Raw genomic sequence first — 19,441 nt, 5'->3', positions numbered from 1 at the left:
TGGGTTTTTCCATTAAAGCAAATTGCTTGTGGCTGCCTAACTGGGGAATCAATATATTCTTATCTGCATTCACTTCCATCTCATCCTTTTTCATACCTAGAATTGGACAGCACAAGAACTATCCTTCAAAAGTAGTAGCAATGGCCCTTAGGCCCTCACCTGTCTGAAGATAGGATTTAAACATGGAAAATGGAGATATCATCCCTTCTTCATGCTCAGTTCAACACTTCTCAATTGTGTATGAATATCATCTTTGGGTGTACATTCACAGCCCCAAATACCACCAGAAGCAGGACTAACAGCACCAACAGGAGCCTTGGGGCAGTCCCAGCATTTCTATAGCAGCAATTAGGATTTCCAGAAGAGCAGTGAAGCGTCTGTATCAGATTAGAACTTTGAGTTGGACTCCTAACCTCTTGGGTCATTTTCAAACAGTTAGGCCAAATTAATCACAAAAGCATTTGCTTTTTTTTTTTTTTCCTTTCCCCTTTGCTTTCCTGTTTTTCATTGCAGAAGGACAAAGCAATACCATACTATGACGAGCAGCCAGAGCTCAGCTGAAACATAGCTCCTGCTACGATCCCTCATTCAGCGGCTCATTTCCCTTTCTCATCCCAATCTCAAGAGGCTTATTAATAACAACTAGGGAGACAGACCTTTTCCATCTCTGACTTCACAATGAGTAAATTTTCCCTAGAATGTGTTTCTGAGATTTCTTCTGCAGCCATCTCCCTCCATGCCCCAATCCAAGATGAGTGGTATTTCTAGAAATTAAGTTAGCTCCGCTGTGTTATGTACTCTATTTTTTACAAACCACCCTTCATTGCCTTAATGTTCTCATTATGGTTGATACACTGCATAGTTGTTCATTTATTATCACATTTTAACTCAAGTTCAGATTGTATATCATTGGTGGAGCTCCCTGGGATAAAGGGCAATGAATACTTTAATTGCCTGATAAATTATTAAGGACAATCCTTTAATTGGGTAATGTAGTGTTTACATCTTCGAAGCAAATACTTATGGAATCTACACGGGTGCAGATTTGTGCTAAGCATACAGCTACCAACCTCCATTTCCCCTCAAGGATAACAGTTTTATCAGGCTATTAAAATAAGCACCACGCAGGATAAATCGTAGCAGATGCCATGAAAGATCTGCAGCTGGAACGAAGACACAAATCTCCTAAGTCAAAGGAGGTGCATTGACTTGCATCAGCTGAGGGATCTGTGGCCAATGGATTTCACTCAAAGTGAGGCAAAACAGCCAAGGACCTACATTTTGCATTGCTTTAGCTAACCTAGTTCATTTGAACTGAAATGGGTCACAGTGTACCCACACAAGGAGTTCAGCAGCAAACCTGACTTCAGAAGAGCACAGGGAAAATGCAGCTGGGGAAAGCAAGTGCACATTGTGTTAAACAGAGCCTGGCAAAGCAGAAACCTGGGCTTTCAGCTGCTCTCGCAACTATTTTAGAAATAAAACATCCCCTGGAAAGACACAGCCACTTCCAGCCCATGGGGAAAAGATGGGAGCAGGAGGGAGAGGCAGTCCCCTGCCTGAGACCCAGCTGCTCCCAGCTTTCCCTTCTCTGAGCATCTCTGTACTTAGAAACTGAGCTTCCTTGAAGTTCTGCCATGTCCCTGCTTTCCTAAGCTGTGTGGATATGAAGGTATTTGTCACATTCTTTCCAGCCATATGCTATGCTTCTTGCTTATTAAAAAAGAGAGAAGGGAGCAGACTGTCTAGGAAGGCGCTTTGTGTTGCTTAGAAATAGTCACGAAACAGACTTTTCAGGAGAAGTTAGCATTTCAAAGGTGTTGCACATCTATTTATTATCAGCTTTTGGTGACACACTGTGCCTGAACTCAGACCAGCAGAGAAGCAAAACACTATTAATACCTGCTTTATGAGTGCCCGTTCTGTTCATTCCAGGGGCTTTTGGCACAGCAAGGGGCAGGCAGGGTTGCACCCAGACAGGGCCAGCTTGGAAATGGGCTGCATCATCACTGAGTAGACAATATGGAAGCCTTCCTGCGTCCTCTGCTATAGCCCTTGACTTCCTTCTCTCCTCTAGAAAATGGTTTTGGTTTTTTTTTTCCCCAACCCAAATGGCACAGTACAGCGCCACTTAGTTTCTCTTCTATTTAAGGCTCCATTCTCCACAGCCAAAGGACACAAACACAGTCTGGGTATGACATATATGCATATACACACACAGACACTTCATTTATCTATGCATGTGACTTTTCTTAAGAAAAGATGAGTCTTGAGCATCTTCGCCTGTTAAGAAGTCACCATATTTCGCTGTGGAAGGAATTCACCCCATGTTGAGTCAGACGACCCTACTACTGCACAGCGTTATCTAAGTTTCCCCCTCATCCTTTTCCCACTGCACAGGGGTGAGAACGTGATTAAGCCTTACAGATAGAGGAGCTCTCTGCTCTTTCAAGGGCTACAAGGAAAAGTGCAGTCACAAACCTCCTGCTTGCTGCCTGAGAATCTCAATAACAAAGTCAAATTAGGTGAAATCCCAGCTGATGCTTTCTTACAAAAGCAGACTTTGAAACAGTACATCCAGAAAAACATCTAATTCAATGCTCAGATCTTAAGAAAATCAATCCCTGCATGCACCCAAATGAAAACAAGTGTAGATGGAGAAATTCCTCAGGTTAATGCTTCCAAACAGATCAATACACAAACTCCCGTGGATTGATTTCCTGGAGCTCCAGCTCCAGATTGGTCCTTCAGCTCAACACTAATCACCTGGATCTACAAGACCTGGGAATGGGGCTCTGCTTGCAGTTTTTTGACTCTCCTTTTCCAGTTCTGCTCTCCTTGGTCCCTCCAAGGGGATCTCACATTCCAGATGTGCAGAAAAATACTTCCCCACTCAATTCAGCATTTCTGCTTCACCATACCACACCATGCGGTGGAAAGAACTGCACCCTCACTTGTAGATGCTTTCCCCCTCCTTTCACTGATAACCTTTTGAACCACATCTCAAAAAGGCTGCTTTGCCAGTCAGAACATCGTCTTGCTGAATCTGCTGTAATCACAGGAGAGCTAAGCAGTGTTACATCGACAGTGCCATTAATGGGTGCAAAGACACTGTGTACTGCTCAATAGCTATTATGCTTTTCTACAGTTAAAGTTTGCCTCCAGCACTCATGCTACTGGGAGAGAGAACAGCACAGGGAAAGCAACAACTCAAAGCAGCGCTCTCCTCCTGAGTGTGCAGGAGGAAACCCTTCCACCTAAGAATGGCAGAAGGCACTGTGGCCACTGACTGATGGCACAGGACCCAGCTGTACTTGGCCTTCCTCCTAGCAGCATTTTGCTGATCTAACCCATGTCATGTTCTATGCCAGCTGGCAATACTATTTGATTCTGCTTTTGGATGCCCGTGTGCAGCTCCCAGAGCTTCTGACCTCTATAGTGCTACTGCTCTCACCTCAAGATCAGCTTTACCACCATTCCCTCTGTCAGTTCTTTACTACATAAAATTAACAAGAGCACAGCCAGCGTGCCTCTGGCTGCCCCACTGATCGTTACAGAAGGTCCCTCACAGTGAAGTGCAGCAGTAGTCTGTGTGGCACTGCATGGATACACAGCTGTAATCCCCCAGTGCTGGGATCAGATTGTCTCTTGGGGTCAATCCTGCATATGGAACACGTGTACACAGATCAGTTTATTCCAGCATGCCCAAGGTACATTCAAAACCTCAGCCATCTGTTATTTATTATAACAGAGGGCACACTTTCTCCAAACCGGGGCTCCAGGACAAACTGCAGAGCAGAAGGACAGACATGCAGCCAGTGCTGAGCAGTGATGGTGCAAGTTGGGCTGTTTGCTGTCCATGCATATGTCTGCAAGAACAGAACATTCACAATGGAAATCCAGCTAGGATGGAAGATATGCCATGGCATTTCCCACACCCATCACAGCCCCGCTGGCATCTTCTTCACTCATCTGCAACCCTAAGCCTCACAGAGCTGTTAAGTGGCATGAAAAACAAGAAAGGGAGTGCATAAAAACAGTGCTAACTCATAACTGCTTTTGAATGCTATGGCTGGCCACAACACAGGCTAAAAAAACAATATAGAGTTTAATTTGCAGCACTATACAAACTACCACAAGCAGACAGTGGGAAATATCTTCCTAGTTTCTTCCCCTTACCTCAAGGGCTTCTTATCTGCCTGTGCTGGGGTGACCATCTATCACAGCCCATCCCATGTGCCAGAAGGCAGGCATACTGCATCTGATTACACTGCTTTATCTCCACCAGGGTTTTAGGAGCCATTCCCACTTTGATTATGCTAATCTGATAACATTATTTCTGAGCAAGATGCCACAGCAGAGGGACCACGAGCTGCTTAGCGGAGGCCAAATCAAATGCAATCGGATAAGCTGCTTCTGTCTTTCAGGTGCAGATTCCAAAGGTTGTGAGTATGCACCCTGCCTTTCCAAAAGAGGGAAAGGCAAATTTGAACCTACAGAAAATTTTTTTAAAGAGACAATGCTTATACAGCAGGGGAGATGGCAAGCATCCCATGTTGTGCAAAATGAGCATTGGAACGGGGAGGAAAGCACACCAACAAGAGCCCTTTAGTATACACCCAGAAATCTTCTCTTGCACACAGCTAAAGGACTCCAGATGCTGCAGTTGAGCAACTTGCAGTGTCAGCAATAAAAGCAAGAACAATGAGGGAATCATCCTTTGATATCTATATTGCAACCACAAGCATCAGTGCACTCAGGCTCTGCTTCTTTGGCATCAGAGCTGCTGTGTCAGGAAGAGCCATGTGGTTTGTGTTCAAGTACAACACTCTGTACCCCAAAGCCCAGCAAGGTTCCCTGGTGCAAACTGTTCCAGCAGCAGCCACACTCATTTTAGGAGACCAATATTTCCATTTGTTGAGCATCTAATACCTCTAACGGAGACTGGCAAATATCGACATTTCCAGTCTGATGGCCAGAGAAGACCAGAGAGAAAAAAATATAGTTGAGGTTGATCTGAAAAGGACAATTTTCATGTAAATGATGAAACTAGCTTTATTTCAAATCACTTTAAAGTATTAAAATCTAGCTTATTAAAAGTTAGGCACATTTTTGAACCAGAAAACTATTTCAGAGCAGTCCAAGAATTTAATTTTAAAAGTACTGAAACAGCATTTTGTTCACTTCAAAACAGAGGAATGGATGACAGCTTCCCTGACAGAAGCCTTCCTCCTCCTTTCTCCAGCCAGAATGATTCACAGATCTGTTTGTTCATGGACCAAGTGGATAATTTCGTAGCAAATAATCCTTGATTGGTCAATTTACCTTTGGCTGCAATTATTTGTCATCCAGATGTATATTCCAAGGGAAAAACACATTCTGGCTCTCAAGAGCAAACAGAATAGGGAACGCCAGCAGTATTTCTAGTAGGTGGACAATTGGACTAGATGATCTTAGAGGCCTTTTTCAACCTGAGTAATTCTATGATTCAGTTCTTCCCACAGAGCAGCAGGACCCACCAGCCTGCAACTCCAGCCACACCACATAAACACTTGGGTTACATGAGCTATGGAGTCAATTAGGTCAGACCACAGAGCTAAGACCCAAGTTTGAGCATCCCTAAGGATATCACTTGTTCTGCTACTTTTAAGTTACTCAACTCAAGCAGAGGAGGCTTAGATTGACACAAATAAATTCAGCAGCGAGGTGTTTCAGCAACATCGTCATCATCCCCACGACACAGCAGCACCATGCTTGTGCAACCTGTTACCTGTTCTTCCCCTTCCTGTGCTTCTGCACAAAAAACCAGACATGGAAGTATCAGCAACAGAAAACTGTCATCTACTCAGCTGTTGTCTACAGGTATAAATTATCCTTTTCCTTAATTACTTGATCCTACCTAATCCTCCAGTGGGCAATGCTGATCTTGATAGTCCAAATCTAGCCTGCATAGCCTCTTTATGTTGTTTCCAAGCACATTTGCAGAGCATTTCCAGCCCCAGGGTGCTCTGGCTCCTTTATGCCACAGCTCAGCAGCAAACCCCAACCCTCCTGAACCAGGGACCTGTCACACTGCCCAAGGCGCTTGAGTGATCCAAAAAGGACAAAAAATAGTGGAGATATTCCCCAGCCTGCAAGGCCAGAGAGGTTTACGGCCTCCTGGATGTAGAATTTCAGAGGCTTAGGGCTGCTGGACTTCCCCAGCCAAACCAATGCCTGTGGAGCATAAAGCTGCAGCACAAAGAGGCAGGACCGTGGATATGCCCAAGCAAGTTCAAGGGATATCAGAACTATGACACATATAAATTGATTTTTCACTCTAAGCTCAATGGCTACTTATCTCCAATAGCAAAATTAACATTCAATTAGATTTGCTAAATAATTCATGGCAATACATTAGATGTGGTAGCGAATCCCAGCAGTGAATCATCAGCAGTTTGCGTTATTGTGCTGGCAGAAGCCAGGATTATTTCTTAAAAGACAACATCTCTCGTTTCCACCATCCACACCCAGATTCTTCAGGGCCTTGAAGCTTCCTCATTTCGTATCACCCAGGGCTAAATTTGAAGGGATAAGAGGAACTGTTGCTATTGAATTTTTTTTTTATTTTGGAGCAATTTAACCATACACTGCAGTTTGATTTGCTGGTATTTTTTTCCTCAGCATTGAAACACATTTGGAGCTCTGCAAATCTTTTGTAATGAAGCAATGCAGAACCACTGTTTAGTCATGCAAATGAAATGAGAGTTAACTGAAAAGCATTCTGGGGAGCATAAACTCTTTGCCAAAATTCAAAGCAAAAATTTCTATTGTCAATCAAAATGCATGAACATTTCCAAATTGGCTTTTGTGCGTATGCATTGTTGGGAAAAGGACAAGCAAGACAGAGCAAACATTTCCTGCAGTCTCCAAGATAACCAGTGCACTAAGTAGTTTGGAGGGAGGCAAATAGTTTTTCTACAGGACTTCTGAAAATACATGTAATTATTACTATGAGTTGAGAAGGAAGAAAATAGCTTTCCATCCACCATAAAAGCACCCCAACCTCCACTGAATCCATCCTTTTCCAATATTATATGTGAGACCAGAATCAGAGTGGACTCCCAAAGAGCAAGGCTTATGGTAGGCAAACCACAGCATTCACCATTTTGCTTTTTCTCCTAACAGTCAGGGGAAGCAGAGGGGCCCTGGTGTCTGCACAGAGGAAACTTCCATGCATGGCTCCCCATGCCATTCTTTCCCTTTGAGCTGAAGCATTTTGCAAACAGTGTTTAGGGGGCTGTAGATAAAATTGAGCTCTCTCTAACCCTGCTCTTAGAGATTACTTGAGATTCCTGTACTGCTGAAGGATCAAAGATGAATAGCCATTTTAGCCTGTGCTTCCACAGCAGCTTTTACAACATTAGATAAAATGACCAGGTACTCAGTTGGTATAAACTGCTTCAGCTTTATTTTCTCCACTCGCAGTAAGAGCCAGTTCACATCATCCAAGGACTTCTCCAACGTCACTGTTAGATCTGGTTAATACAGAGCTCTCACTCAGCTGTACAACATTTATTCAGTTTTCAGTTTCTTTCTTTCAGAACTTCACAAATGCTAACCAACTCACCGAGAGGTTTCATTTTAGGTATTAGGAAAAAATTCCTCTCTGAAGTAGCAGTAATGCATCGGCACAGGCTGCCCAGGGAATGGTAGAGTCACCGTCCCTGGAGGTGTTCCAAAACTGTGGAGACATGGCATTGAGGGATGTAGTCAATGGGCAATATTGGTGATAGGCAAACAGTTGGAATAGATGATCTGAGAGGTCTTTTCTAATTATATTTTCTCTGCTACAGACACTGGAGTTTGGTGGCATGCAGGATCAGTAGCAGAGAGTTTAAGAGAATTTTAAAGCAAACAAACCTCCCACCACCTGTCAGAGTGCTCACATAGTGGACTTGGATCCTACACCTAGTAGGCACTCCTGGCACCAGGCAAAGGCTTTTCCCAAACTCCTCGCTTGTCCCAGCGTGCAAAGTACACATCCTACATTAGACAGTGGCAGCTTCACACCTAGCTGAAAAAACAAGGTCATTGTCATCATGATAGCACACAGCCATCACAGCTGTGGACTCAGCCCCAGGCTGTGGGTGCCTCAGTGAGACAGACCGCAATGCTCAAGAGATACACAGCTGGCTGACAGCTCAGCATCCCTGATGATGAATGAGCCTGCTGTATGAAGCTATTTGCAAGAAATACAAAGCATGGTTTCTCTTTTAGACCTCACTTAGATTCTAGACTACACCTGGCTGTGAAGGCCAGAAGAAATCTGATTCAAAAAATTTTTGAAGAGGAAAGAAAGACAGAAAACAGACTGTTCAGGTGCTTTAAGAACAGAGCATGAATTCTGCCTATGCTTCTATGACAAGGCAGCCAGGTGAAGTACAGCATGCCCATCACATTCTACATGGAAAGTCAGCAGCATCTGTCATAGAAGTCTGAACAGCAGAGGCTGAGACTCCCATGGAGGCAACCTCTCTTATGTTCTATGTAAGTTGATGAATTAGTAGCAGAGGGATTAGCAAGACAGGAAAGGCTGGAGAACACACAAATGTGGTGCCAGAACCCACAAGCCATTGAATAGCTCTGCTGTTGTGTGAGCTAAAAGGCTGTTTCTGCCATTAGACTGAGTGACAGCACTGACAAGATTTATCAGAGAACATTTACTCCAGACTCAATGAAAAACTGCCTCAGTAAAAATGCTGCCAGCTCTGCTGACGTCTATTGTCTTTATTAGAAAGGCCTCTCTGATAACCAAATTCATTAAGACCTCTAAGCAAATCATTTCATATAAAACTTCTGCATATTAATTCAGCACAGACAGATGCAATGGGAGCTTTGGTGAAAAAAAAAAGTCATTAATCAGGGCTACATTTGTCTGTGAGCATAGCAAAGAGGTTTCAAGTTTTCCGCAACGCCCATTTTAAAGTGCTATGGTGTGCTATTAACTCAAGCACCTGTGCTGCCACTTGGGTTTGTACTTAGTCCTTCTCAGTCCTAACAAGTTCAGTGCTGTATTCAGAGGGTTACATCATTGCTCACAGGGTGCAGGAATTCCTATTTTTCGTTGTCCATGTTTTAACTGACTGAAATTTCTATGCATGTTCCAAGTTGGATACAGAAACAAAAGCAAGAAACTTTACTGATGGAAGGTCAGCAAAACAGGATGGATGCACAGCCCTCCCCTGAAACCATAAGACTGGCTCAGCCCCCTGCAATACAGCACATACTGCTGGTCCACTGAGCTCCCACAGCAGCTTATCCAGCAGTCTAAGAAAACCTCCAAAACTGAGGTTGCACACAAGTTCAGTAGTATTGTGCACTAGATGGAGCTAATTCTGGTAAGGTAGACCAGAATCTCATTACATAGCATAGGGTCAGAGAACAAGGCCACCATGCTTAACTATCTGGCAGACCTTCAAAATCCCTAAGAAGCTTTAAAGAAAGGCTAAGACAATTTTCACTGTATTTCTGACAACTTGTTAGAAAAAAAAAAAAGGCAGAATTTCCCAGTGGTCTCTGAAAGATTAGTCTCATTACTGCTAACACTGTATTAGAAGTGGACATTAATTAATGCTGAATTGCAAAGGAATTCCAGTAGTACAACATATTTCACCCCTGCTGCTGCAGCAATGAACTCATTATGAATGAAGAAATTAAAAACATATATCAGAAGGGAAAGTTAATGATTTTCCATTTCTTATTTAGTGTGGGCAAAATACACTACTAGACTAGAACGAAAGAGGAGGAATGTATCTCAGATTCATCTATAGGATAAGATCACAGCCCAAAGCATGTTATTTGCTGGAATGAAGTGTTTATCAAGTGATTTCAAAGCTGCACATAATGACCTTGAGCCAAGCACTTTGCATCATTCAGAAGGTTTTCTATCTGCATGGAAGAGCAGCACTCACCTCCTGGCCCCTGAGCAGGAGGGCTGAGAAGCCCACCAAGAGAGGTGGTGACAGCCAACGTGGGGAGAATGTGGCCTAGAGGAAGTGCCAGTGGTGAGGCCAGAGTTGTTCAAGCAGATGAAACACTGTATATTCAGTCCAAGCTGCACTTGTGCGTACTAGCTGGGGGGGCAGGTTTGTGTAACAACCTTTAAACACAAATGCCAGTCACCGCTTCACTAAATCAGGAACACTCCAAGGATATCTGGGGGGCCTCAGCTCCATAAGCAGACCCAGCCCAAGGACATGAGATCTTTCCTTCAGCATCACCTGTTCTTAAGACACCTACCACCTTGCAAATTAACCCAGCTGACACTCAGCAAGGCACATCTGCAGTGAATCTTTCCTGCAGGTTCCATCCCAGATATTTGTTTCAGTAATTCTTGCTTTCATCTCTTCTCGGTTTTACTACTTGCATTAGTCTTTTTGACTTGAACCAAATCATTTTCTTTCACACTATTTCCATCATTGCACTGCCTGTACCCAATACGTGTCAGAGACTGCAAAATTCCACAAAGCTCAGATAAGCCTGTGTTGTCACATAAATAACAGCAGCATGTCCTTCTGTTCAAAGAAAATGAGGTGTATTAAAGGTAGCAATATACGATTTTCTGTTTTTTATTTTATAATTATGCATTGAATTTAAAAAGAGATGTCACACAGGCAATCTTTATAGTCATATAGACAATCTGTAAGAAAACAAAGGAAAATTATTTTAATAAAATATATTGCCCAGAGTAAGAAATAGGCTCTGAGTATTGTACAAGAGATGAGATAGTTGGGATGTAAATAGAATGGTGACCTTGCTGCAGAAGTGTTCTTTACTTAACACTGCAACAAGCAAATTAATGGATTTTGGAATAGAGCAAATAACAGTAATAATCATTTTGCTCCTTGGCATTTGTTTGCTGACAGCTAGATTTAGCAGCAAGTATTTTGTATTATTATTTATAAAATGGACTGCAAACAGAATTCCACACGACCTTAACGACATCACAGAATCATATCTATAGTGAAGAATATGTTACAAGATTAATCAAGGTTTGGTGAGTGTTTATATGTCAAGAAGTGACATCTAGAAACAAAACTGACTGCCAGAAGAGTATGGGCTTTATGCTAACATGTATGGATGGCATACTATCGCTGATGTGATAATCCAACAGTTGAAATCCTACATAGGAAAGCTGTGATCATGGTTACTATGGTAATTATGGGTGCACTTTGATATGTGTTCTGTACAATAAATTGTGTAATGATAAATTTCATGATCTTGTTGAAGAGAACTATAGCAGTCCTACAAAGCATTGCATCGTCAGGTCTGGAGGTGTTCATGAACTGTGGAAGTGTGGCCCTAAGTGACAGTTAGGAGGCTTGGTGGGGGTGGGTTGGCCATTGGACAAGATTATCTTAGTGGTTCTTTTCCAGCCTTAATGATTCTATGATTGCTCTCTATACGAAGTTCCTCCCTTACTGGATGATGTCTGAACCATTCCCTCACAATTCACTTCTCAGCCCTTATGGGCTACACTGGGGCTGGTACAGTATCTGGGACCTACCCTCAGCACTGGCAATGGGTCCTAGGGAGCAGCAGTGCCTTCACCTTGCACAGTACCCCCAAACACTAGCATCTCCATCAGCACATCTGCTGTTTAGCAGCTTATGGACATCATTCACCCTTCCCACTCAAGCCAGTGGGTGAAAATGTCCTGCAGAAGTGACTGCTGCTCTGGAGAGGCTGCTGGGCTTGGTGAAAGAGCAGTGATGTGCTGTGCTCCGCTCCAGCTGAGTGCCACGCTGCTGACAATTAAGAAGGGGAGTAGAAAACAATGTATGGGGCTCTACCCAATTAAGCCTGCACAGAGCATAAAGGGACTTTAGTATAGCAGCCTGCAATGGAGCAAGTGTTTTACATGGAGTTTCTCCAACGAAGATCACAAACTGGCTTCTAAAACACCTCAATATGGCTCAAACAGTAAAGTTATTAGTGAAGTTGGTGCAATAAAAACCTCTCTGCAAATGTAAGCCCCCTGGCACAAACACCTTCAAAACACTATTGGAATTTTAAACCTTGATAATTGCATTGTAATGTAAGCAATTTCCTGATGAGTGTGAACACCATAGAGCACACATCACCACAGCCATGCCTCCAGCCCCCCCCCCCAAGCACAGAACCCCTTGATTGCAGCACACAAATGCAGGTTGTGCATTTGTTAAAGCAACTTCATTTAATGGCCAAACTACTCTGTAGCAACTTGTGCAAGGCTGCAAGAGGAAGAAGCCCTCTGCTAATGTGGCAGAGCAGTGCTGGGCACAGGGAAGGGCTGGACCAGGCTGCAGGTGTCACTCCTACACCTTCTTATCACCTGTGCACAGCCCACAGACCTCCAGCAGCATTACAGCTTGGCATCATCACCTGTTGAGAGCACTGCAACTCTCTGTACTCTCATTTACACTGATTATCACATTAAGAATTCCTGGTGCTACAGAAACAGACTGAAAACAATAAGCCTGTATCTTCCCAATACAAACAAAGCTGGTCCATACTACTGAGCGTGTGGAGAGCTCACTGCTTTGCAGTAACAAAGTTTTTAATCTCAAAAGATCTAATTCATAAAAATTACTTGCTGAGGCTGTGCAGAACAGAGCACGGTTCCCATGCTAGTTCCTTCCACCAAAGCATGCTCTGCTGATGCTGCCCCCCGTTTCTCCTCTCTCCTGCCAACAGACACCAGCACTGAGATCTGACAGCATCACAGCTTTGCTCTTTCCTTTAAGCTCCACATAGAAAGTGAAAAGGTGGAAAGGAGGCGGAGGAAAGGCTTCCCCCTGTATTTTACTTTGGGCCAGGTGACAAACCAGGGACACAGTGGGATGCCCATCCTCCTGTATCACTTCAGCCTCATGGGAGCAGGGCAAATAGGTGTCACCCCCAGCCCAGAGGCTCCCCCACTCTGGGAGTCGCCCTTTATTACCATCACTTAGACTATCTGCAAAAACTTCAATTAGCCAGAAAGAGGTTGTGTTCCTGACATGGATTAATTGCATTGGAAATGAGCTTGATTGCCTGAACCCTCATTTATCAGCGGCTGCTCACCGCAGCCCAGATTACTCAGCAAATCAAGCTTTGAGCACTTGAGACAGTGTTCATAGGGGCAGTGCATTCATAGCCAAGATTTCAGACAAATCTGAGCATGGCTGGAACAGAAGGCACTTCTGCCCAGACATGAGAGATGCCACAGATCTGTGTCACAAAAACAAAGGAGTTTGAGTCCCAATTTACCCTGTAAAAGGAACTGGAGGCAGTCTGGTGGCACTCATTTAGGACTGTCTTCCTGCACAGTCACCCTGTCCTGGGTGAAAGATTCCCAGCAAGGACAGGGCAGTCTCTTCCCACCTGCGCCACAGCATAGAGAGGCTGCTTCCCACATACATCAGTGCAGCTGTGCACAAAAGGTACATGGTTCTGTATGAGATATCTACATGGTATAACTCCTCTTTCTGCTCTCACTGTATTTCATCTTTAAATTGGAAGAGATGTTTGTAACAAATCAGAGAGGAACAGCGAGTTTCCAAGGAGATTCGCTGATGAATCAGACTGACTGGTATAAGGTCTAGATGGGTTGGAGTTTCTTAATTCATGAGACCTCATGTAACAAATGGAGGGAAAAGGATTCCATCTCAACTGCAGATCATGCGCTCCTTCTGCCAGGAAAAGCAGCTTTCATTCCTGTTATAGGAGCAAACAGCAAGTGCACTGAGTGGGAGAGCAGCGCGAGGTGAGTGAACTGCTCTGGCGCACACCTGGCTCAGAAAAGCAAACACCACCCAAGGGCAGAGCAGTCCAGATGAAGGTGACAGAGGGGAGGGCTGGAAAGCCCCGAGTGTCACACATGGAAGGATATACAGGGTTGAGCAAGCAAGGGAGTGGCAGCCACACAGCAGCTCCATCTGAGCCCTGGCATTTCTGAGAGAAAAAGTGGAACCACAAGAAGATATCAGGGCAGGAACGGGGCTGCCCCACCACCAGACTCTGCTGCAAACTGGATTTTCTGCCTAATTCCTGCAGTTTTCTTTCAAGGAAGAAGCAAGAGCAAAGGCATTGCCTGCAGTGAGCACCATGCCCTGGGGGCATATGAGGAGCCCAAGCAGAGCAGGTGGAAAGAGGAAGACCTGTAAGCACGGGGGTAAAGGAGCATCGGGAAGTAAAGCACAGGCAGAAGAAACTGCTTCTCAAGGCTGGGTTCATTCAGACAGTCTGCTCACCTACTTCCTTCTGATGGATTGATGCTGAGAAATCACTGAACACTGGTGTTACCTCTTCTGAAATACAAAGCATTTCAAACAACCCAGGAACAGCAAGAACAGGGAGAAATAACTGGATACGCACCAAGAGCTCCATGGAAGCCTCCTGCTCATCAGGGGTGGAAATCACAGGAGCACATAGATGATGGGGAAAATCTTCCAACCACATTGAGATCTGCATTTTAGGCACTGCTGCTGGCAAGGTAAAGGTGGGCACAGCAGGATGACTGCTATGGGGCATCAGAGGTGGGGACCGCACCAGGCAGGCAGGCTACTGGGCAGAGCCACATGGGGGTAGTTAAAGCTAGAGTGAACTCAGGCTTGGCTGCTAAGTGAGGTTCCCAAAAGGATTTCCTGGAGCACTTTCATCTGCCAGGCAGAGGCACGAGCCGGGCTGGCCAAGGGGCTAAGGGATGTTTATATGCAAACTAGTTCAAGAGCTGTTAAAAGATGCAAGTTGCACTTGTTCAGCTGAGGAAGTTGCAGCTATTAGCATTCATGGTGTAGTTAAAGGTTTATGGTAATATTTTAGCAATGCATGTTGTAACATTATTGCTAGAAAACACTCTGGGGTCTCTCACATAATAAGCAAAATATTCCTGAACGCACTGAGGCTGGAAGCAGTACACCAGATAGTGGAGCAGCACCAGCAGTGATGACCCTCAAGCTGGTCAGAGAATGGGGACTGTGTGGGGATGGAGGAGCAGCTGCCTCTGCATGAGAATGTGGGTGGTGAGCAGGAGGCTGACAAGCATCTCAGCAACAGCTCTGGAGTTGGATTTGTTGCATACAGTACGTTACAAACAATGTTAGGTATGCTAACATAATGCGTAAAAACCTAGAGTAAGGTACCACTGAGCCGTGGTGCTCATTTGGTCCCTCAGTGCTAAACCAGTGGTTGGAATGGAAGAGATTGTTGCACACAGTCAGCTAGAAGACAAACTGATGTCTCTTGCTCTGCACCTCTGCATGCACAAGCTTTTGCATAGCCTTTCTGAAATCAGAAATTCTCTGCACATTTATCCTCTGTTGCCAAGTACCAAATACAGACACTAGGGAATACCACAAAGCAGCCATACAGATTAGCTCCTAGCAGTAATAGTAATCCACTCAGTCCCACCTCAAGAAATCCTGCCTTTCCTTGGAGGGAGTCACTGCCTTTTAGAAATCCCCTTATTCGCTGGCAGCTCCTGGGCAGGGAAGCCAGGCTCCGCTCCTCAGTGCTACTGCAGTAGCTTCAGCCATTGAACTTCTCTCCATCCAAAAAAAAAAAAAAAGCACTTAGGTGAATCCCACAAGGTACCTCCTACATCCTTGGAGTGGGGTCATCACATCCACTTCTCAGCTGGCCTCCCAGTGGGCACTGTGAGAGTCCAGAGCTGCAGCAGGCTGAGAGAGCTGGGTTTGAGATGGGACCAGCCCAGCCCCTCACACATCATGGAAGGCAAATCCCTGCACCAGCACCACAGGGATGCGCAGGATCCTTTCCAACAACCTTCCCTGAATGACCCAGATTGCGTCAACGGGCTCTGGAGGGAGATTGCAGCCAGTGCTCTCCAGATGGGAGTGTAGGATTTGCAACATGGGGCCCCAGAGAAAAAAGCAGCACAACAATGGGAAAGGAAAGCAGAAGGCCTCAGCACCCTTCCCACCACTACAGCTGGTAAATGTCTCTTATTTCCATCTTTTTTTTCCTCTTTTCAGTGAGCCAGAGAAATCACTCTCTCTCTGTGCCTCTTTGCATGCCAAGCTTCAGGGTGCTGGATAGCACTGAGCCTTGCAGGATGCTACTAAAAGCCCAAAGCAGCTAAGCAGGCTGGAGTAGTGCATGTGTTCAGAGACTCAACATTTTTCTTCTTTGTATTAAGAATAGTTTGTTGTATAATTATACCAGCAACCAGATGGTGCATGCTTTGCCAGCAAAAGGGTGTTGGTAAAAAGGAGCTTCCTGGGTTTTGCATGTTCATCCAGAGGTTCCAGATGTGAGTACTGATGTCTGTAATACTCTCTGGGGTAAGGCAGGAGCAGTGCCCCATGCAGAAATGGGACAGGGGTCCATGATTCCCCAAAGAAATCCATAAGGGCACACCAGGATTTCCCACTCCAATTCAGTCTCCTTTTTGGATATAGAAGCTCTGCAGTGCCCCTTGGGTTAATATCTTGTTTAAATGCAACAAACACCCTCCCTTGTGCAGCAGCAAGCCATGAGCCCCATTAATTGGGGCACACCAACCACTTTCAGCAACATTGCCTCTTAATGGAGGGGAGGCAGCACAGCAGCAGCCACTCTACAGCCCATTAACTCACTGCCAGGTGGCCTGACCCCAGACTTTAATGTGCATTTAAACTAGAGGTCTACAGCAGAGAGATTACAGTGCAATAGCAGAAATGCAATTCTACAGGAATTATTTTAGTGCCAGTTGAACTCTGTGGCAGAACTCCCTCTGGCTCCCACATGGGCACAGACTCACTTGTTTGTGCACACTCACAGGTAAATGGGGCAGGGTGTAGTGTATGGCTGCTTTCAGTAGGCATCTCACCAGAAATGAAGCAAGATAGAAAGCACAGAGTTAAAAATTAAGTTGTTTAGATAAAGTTTATTCTTGATGCTGAACTACCAATATTCCCCAATGCAGCCAGAATGTAACCCTGGTGCTTCAAGCACACACTGATGTTCTGGGCTGGGTCCCAATCCTGCTGACTTCCCCCAGCACTGGGCTCAAGCTCTGTGCCACTTCGTGCTCAGAAATATCCCAGCCACACTACAGGGGTGCAGGAGAAATCATGGCCAAGTTTCTACCCAGTTCCTGTCCACTGAACTCTTTTGCTCAGCAGAGCCATGCCCATTGCTAGAAGAGGCCAGCTGCACTCCCAGCTGTAAGGTGGTCTTGCTCACTGGTGTGCAAGCAACAGAGGTTTCCTGCTCTTGCAGAGATCTAAAATCACCTCTAATTAGAGCTTTGGAAGATCCCACTGTTCTCAGCAATTAGCTTCCTTACTGGGCTTGTTTGAATTGAACAGCAGCCCTCCCCACTGGAGATGTAGCAAGCTTTGAGAACTGTCTTTTTTTCTACCCCACTCTGCTTCTAATTCTCAGCTCTACTGCTGGTGTAGAAGTGCTGATAGGGAGAGAAAATGCCTTGTATGATAGAAGAATGACTAAAAGTCTCAAATAGAATGAATCCAGTCATGAGCATGTGGGTAGAGCATGGCTGGGTTTATTCTGCTTAAAACTGAAGTCTGTCTATGCAAGCGACTTAATTCATTCCAAGCAATGCTGTGTGGTGCTGACAAGCACTGGAAGTTTCAGCTGCAGGGAGAGGAATGGAGCATCCATCCCACTGCTGCTGGCAGGTCTGCAGGCCTCTGCTATTTGCAGGCCAACAGGAGGAGACACAGGTTGCTCCAGGACAGAATTTGCTATCAGCACAGGGGCTTAGCGTGGGAGGACCAGATTTTTTCTTTCCTCATCTCCAGCCTGTCTCTCCCACTCATGCCTATACTGCTGTGTCCATAGCTCTCACCCCCCCATCTCTCTGCCCCCACCACATTGGTGCTGTATTAACCCTACACCAGGCAGAGCTTCATCACCTCCCAGCCAGCCTTCAGCTGAGATATTAAAGCCATCTAATACCACTCATCCAGTTAGTACAGGAGTTCCACCACTTAAAGATAATTGCATTTCTCCCTAGTTACTGATAAAACAGACTCTTCTTAATCATTGAGATACGGCCTGATGAGATATTAACAGCCCCATAAGTGAAGTAATAGATACAACACCAAAAGCTAAGTTAAGTGTTCTCAGATGCCTGCATTAATCATTCCATATCTCTAAAGTAGCATCCGCCAAAGCTCTCCATCACTGCCCAGTCTTAAAGTCACAGGACACCTCTGCTCTCAGTGCAGCTCTGTCTTTGTGCCCACAAGAAGGTTGTTGCTTGCTTTCAGATATCAGTGGGAAAACCAGAATTCTGGAAATTGACTCGTTTTGTTTCACTGAGGAAGAAAAATCTTGATGTCAATTCTTCACAGTGATTATAGGATTGATACTTTTAAATACTTTTTTACCCCTTAAGCAATTTCTTCAAAGTATGCATCCACTCCTGATCTGACTAATGGGCTAAAACTGTACTCTTGATATTTTTGGAATTGATTGCAACCTCCTGATCCATGAAAATAAGCACTAAGCCCAGCAAACAAGCACACAGGTGCTGTTGATATAGCAATCACTGCTCAGCTCTGAGCCTGCAGTTATAGCCCAGCACAGACCCACCACTCCTCCATGCAGAACAGGTGCCAGCTTCCTCCCACTCAGGGATTAAGGATGTAACCAGACACCAGGGAGTCACCTCTGTGTCACCATCAAGTTCTCGAGCCCCATGAGCTTCACCTAATTGCATAAGCACACAGCTTGTGCAAGCTGCACTCTGCATGAGATGGTTTACGCAGACCCACACTCTAGGATTTGAAGGAGCCTTTAAAGTTATTCGTAGCTCAATCATATCAGTCTCCTCTGCATGCAAAAGATGCTTGGCAGCTCCTTTCATGGAGAAAGACCACAAGCCTGAAGGTTGAGATTTCCATTCACAACTCAGAAAACAATGGTAATAACAGATTCAGCCTTCTAATAACCAGAAAAGTTCTGACCTGCACAATGGACCAGTGATAGAAAGAAGGTTTATTTATTTCTCACAGGTTTGTACCTCTCCAAAACAAACAAAATTGGCTCCCTTGGAATTGTATTAAATAAGTTACTGCAATAGTTTGTCCCAGAACTCATCCAGCAATGTCATTTTACCTGCTGTCTGGTACCACAGACACCTGCTTCAATTTGAGAAAGCTGATTAACACACTTGTGTAAGTAGAGGAGGTAGTTTTCTAATTTGAACCTCCCACTGAGACTACCTAGGTGCTCAGGTTGAGCAGGTGACATTCTTAATGCCTTCTAGACAATCCTGGACACACAGCATTGGTGTAAGGAAGATTTGTTTGCATGGGAAAGGAAGTATTGAGGAGAAGAGAAAGGCAAGCCCCACACCCCACCCAGATCACAAGCAGTACACAGTAGTGCTCCCCATTGCAGGGCCACAGCCAAGCTACTGCCACTTCAAAAAACAGGCTGCAATCCAGCCCTCAAAATTGGTGTC

The 19,441-nt window shown here is 44.8% G+C and overlaps 1 protein-coding gene across 6 annotated transcripts in view; it reads left to right on the top strand.

Moving 5' to 3' along the window:
- LOC100547178 (calcium-activated potassium channel subunit beta-2) overlaps nucleotides 1–19,441 on the top strand; it is a 113,797-nt gene that overhangs the window by 60,824 nt on the left and 33,532 nt on the right. The window contains exon 1 of one of the 6 annotated variants that reach the window (XM_010716880.4): nucleotides 13,924–14,497. The exons of the other annotated variants lie outside the window; for them this stretch is intronic. The gene's annotated coding sequence lies outside the window, so the exon portion shown is untranslated. Of the gene's footprint in view, nucleotides 1–13,923; nucleotides 14,498–19,441 lie in introns of those variants that run through there. 6 annotated transcript variants of the gene reach the window in all.

The sequence above is a fragment of the Meleagris gallopavo genome, chromosome 11 (assembly GCF_905368555.1).
Source record: "Meleagris gallopavo chromosome 11, MGAL_WU_HG_1.1, whole genome shotgun sequence".
Taxonomy (NCBI): domain Eukaryota; kingdom Metazoa; phylum Chordata; class Aves; order Galliformes; family Phasianidae; genus Meleagris; species Meleagris gallopavo.
This window is presented reverse-complemented; position numbering and strand designations above follow the sequence as displayed.